The following is a 3,230-nucleotide window of genomic DNA, read 5'->3' as shown; positions in this document are numbered from 1 at the left end:
CTACTTTTAGGTGGGTGACGAATTGTCCCCTTTCTCTGATTCTGCTCATTCCAAAGAAAATGGAGAAAAAAAACTGTGAGGGCACTAGTGAATTATGAAAAGACCTGTCTGAAAGTTCAAGATAGCCAAGGGCACAGTGGCTCATGCCTGTAATCCCAGCACTTTGGGAGGCCGAGGTAGGCGGATCACCTGAGATCAGGAGTTAGAGAATAGCCTGGCCAACATGGTGAAACTCCGTCTCTACTAAAAGTACAAAAATTAGCTGGGTGTGGTGGCGGGTGCCTGTAATCCCAGCTACTCAGGAGGCTGAGGCAGGAGAATTGCCCGAACCTGGGAGGTGGAGGTTGCAGTGAGCCGAGATTGCACCATTGCACTCCAGCCTGGGCAACAAAATGAGACTCGGTCTCAAAAAAAAAAAAGTTCAAGCCGTCCCTCGCCACACACCCTTTCCTCCCGCCCTAGCCCTCCTCCACTCGCCCTCCTGGAGCTGCCTCTCTAACTTCAGTCTCCTGTCCTTGGACGGTGCCTTCACATTTCTGTCATCTGGTAGTGGTTAAACCTCCACCTGCAGCTGTTGCCCATCTTGTTCGCTAACTTTAATTTGGTTAGTGTCAGCCTGTGATCAGACTGAGCCATTTACTGATTTTGTCCTTTTAGGCTGTTGTGAAACTCTCCTCACCAGATTTGGAAATTAACCGTCATTCTGGCCTTGGGAAAACAAAACTACAGATAAATTATTTGGTAATTTGGGGTAGGGTGCGTTGGAAACGTTAGTCCAATACTCAAATGTTGAGGGACCGACTCTGGGCCATGCCTGTGTTGTATTTTGGGCTACCCTTTGGGCAGCAGCCCCTGCTCTCGCGGTGCTGCGCACAGTCCGCTTGGGGAATAGGGTTAGCAAACAGGCTGCTGTCGTGCGGCTAGTGCTAGGCGTGATGTGTGAAACAGTGGTATCAGCACACAGATGGGGACCCAGTTCAGTGCTGTCAATCCTGGAAGGCCTCTCAGAGGGAGTGATCGATGTCAAAGTCAGACCTGAAGCATAAGAAGACATCTACTCAGACCAGAGGAAACAGTTGTGTGAAGGTCCGGAGAAGGGATCACAGCCCACGTGAGGACCTGGAGGGTCTAGAGGGAGGGGAGGGAGTGGCAGGATATGAATTCAGGAAAGGCTTGCCGTGGTGAGGACTGTGGGCTTGAGCTTGACGCACTGGGAAGCCATCTAAGGCTTTTCAGGCCGGGTGCGGTGCTCATGCCTGTAATCCCAGCACTTTGAGAGGCCAAAGCGGGTGGATCACGAGGACAGGAGGTGACAGCCTGGCCAACAGGGTGAAACCCCATCGCTACTAAAAACAAAACAAAAATTAGCTGAATGTGGTGGCTGGTGCACACCTGTAGTCCCAGCTACTCAGGAGGCTGAGGCACAAGAATCACTTGAACCCAGTGTCAGGCCTCTGAGGCCAAGCCTGCATGTATTCATCCAGATGGCGTGAATTAACTGAAGAATCACAAAGCAAGTGATAATGGCCTGTTCCTGCCTTAACTGATGACATTACCTTGTGAAATTCCTTCTCCTGGCTCATCCTGGCTCAAAAGCACCCCCACTGAGCACCTTGTGACCCCCACCCCTGCCAGCCAGAGAACAACCCCTTTTGACTAATTTTCCACTACCTACCCAAATCTTATAAAATGGCCCCACCCCTATCTCCCTTCACTGACTCTTTTCGGCCCACCTGCACCCAGGTGATTAAAAAGCTTTATCGCTCACACAAAGCCTGTTTGGTGGTCTTTTCACACAGACGCACGTGAAACCCAGGAAGTGGAGGTTGCAGTGAGCCAAGATCGTGCCACTGCACTCTACACTCCAGCCTGGGTGACAGAGCGAGACTCCGTCTCAAAACAAAAAAAAACTGTTCAGCAGGTGTGATTTAGAAGAGCAGGCTGGAACGTGGACGGGAGGGAGTAGGCAGGAGATGGGCCAGGCAGTGCCAGCAGGGGACGCTGTTGGACTGCGCTGGGCAGTAGCAGCGGGCATCCGTGGGTTCCAGACTCCATGTACTGGGCCCCGTCTACTGAATACGCTGGGGTTGAGGTAGGGAGAGGGCGCCTCCTGTGATCCTGTCTGGTGCACCTGGGTAGGTGGTGGTGTCAATTCCTGAGCCTGGGAGGGAGAGCTGCTCTCAAGTTTGGGTGGGTTGAGTTTGAGGTGTCTGGGACATCCAAATGGCAAAGTGCAGCCAAGTAAGCAGCTCAGTGACCAGCCTGAGTGCCCAGCAGTGTGGCAGTGCCACATTCAGGTGGGTCACGGATGACAGAAGACTTAGTAGAATGGGAAGTGGGGCAGAGACTGTGAGAGCGACAACTCTTTTAAGGCCTGGCTACAGCCAGGCGTGGTGGCAGGCGCCTGTAGTCCCAGCCACTCAGGAGGCTGAAGCAGGTGGGTCCCTTGAGCCCAGGAGTTCAAGACTGCAGTGAGCTATGGTTGTGCCACTGTACTCCAGCCTGGGTGACAGCAAGATCCGGTCTCTAATGAGGCAGGTGACAAGCAGTTCTTTTTGAGACACAGTCTAGTTCTGTCACCCAGGCTGGAATACCCAGGCTGGAATGGCATGACCTCGACTCACTGCAACCTCTGCCGCCAGGGTTCAAGTGATTCTCGTGCCTCAGCCTCCTGAGTGGCTGGGACTACAGGTGTGCACCACCACGCCTGGCTGATTTTTGTATTTTTAGTAGACACGGCGTTTTACCATGTTGGCCAGGCTGGTCTCGAACTCCTGACCTCAGGTGATCCGCCGGCCTCAGCCTCCCCAAATGCTGGGATTACAGGCATGAGCCACCACGCCCGGCCGACAAGCAGTTTACATACTTATGGGAAGGACCCAGCAGACACAGGCTACAGAGCACAGCCCTAAGGAAGCAGAGAGGGGCCCAGAGCCTGGAACTCGTGCCTTGCACGGAGGAAGGATGGGTGTGGGTGTGGATGTAGGGGCTCCACTGCTGACCTCAGTTTCCTGGCGGAGCAGGCAGGGTCCTTTGCCAGAGAGGAGAAAGGAGGCACTGGGCAGAGGGCAGCAAAGGTTTTAAGCAGCTGTCTAGATTGGAGGATGCTGAGTAAGGAAACAAGATTGCTTTTGGGGTTAGAGGCCATAAACAGCGCCCCAGGGGTACGTGTTCCACTTGAGATGCCCTATCCATTGAACGCCTGTGTCCTGGGCACGGTGGACTCTGTG

This window comes from Piliocolobus tephrosceles, chromosome 9 (genome assembly GCF_002776525.5).
Source record: "Piliocolobus tephrosceles isolate RC106 chromosome 9, ASM277652v3, whole genome shotgun sequence".
NCBI classification, from domain to species: Eukaryota; Metazoa; Chordata; class Mammalia; order Primates; family Cercopithecidae; genus Piliocolobus; species Piliocolobus tephrosceles.
Note: the sequence above shows the minus strand (reverse complement) of the source record.